The sequence below is a fragment of the Penaeus japonicus genome, unplaced genomic scaffold, assembly GCF_977035675.1.
Source record: "Penaeus japonicus unplaced genomic scaffold, GWHDUDI00000001_assembly GWHDUDI00000030, whole genome shotgun sequence".
Lineage (NCBI taxonomy): Eukaryota > Metazoa > Arthropoda > Malacostraca > Decapoda > Penaeidae > Penaeus > Penaeus japonicus.
Genome location: NW_028234432.1, coordinates 17387763 through 17388488, shown reverse-complemented (window position 1 = coordinate 17388488; position 726 = coordinate 17387763).

Below are 726 nucleotides of genomic sequence, written 5' to 3'. Positions count from 1 at the left end.
CCGTTAAACGACATACCCCTCCTATCCACCACCACTGTGCATGCACGCTGTTTACGGAGACAAGCTTATCAAAGAGCTGCTTGTAATTAACAAAGATGAAATGTAATCAGACCTGGTGATTGTATCCTGCCGCCGTGAATAGAATCAAAATTACAAATGCATCTGGATTTCGCACACCAAATTATGGCTCGATTAATCCAACAGCCTTCGAAATTAAATGCTCGATATTACGTCCCTCGATGTGTTAGAGTGACGCACTCAGTGAAAATGCGCGTTCGATTATGAGTGATGTTGAGTAGACTGCACACTGAGCTCAACTTTGGCTTCTTTCCTCTCTTATCTTCCTCTCGTTTTTTTCTTTCTTTTTTTTCTTTCTTTCTTTCTTTTTCGTCTATTTGCATCTATATTATTTGATGTGATCATTATAACTATTATCATCTTTGATATTAACATTATCATCATAATTATCATTATTGTAATAGTCATCATTATTATTAGTAGTAGTAGTAGTGATAGTCATCATTATCTTTAATAGTAGTAGTATACATACTTATGATTATTAACATTATCATTATCGTTAATGTCATCATCGTTATTATCATCCGCATCATCATCATCATCATCATCATCACTATCATCCTCATCATTATCTTCATCATACACATCATCATCATTGGTGTTGTTCTTGTTATCATTATCATTATTATAATTATCATCAGTATCCTT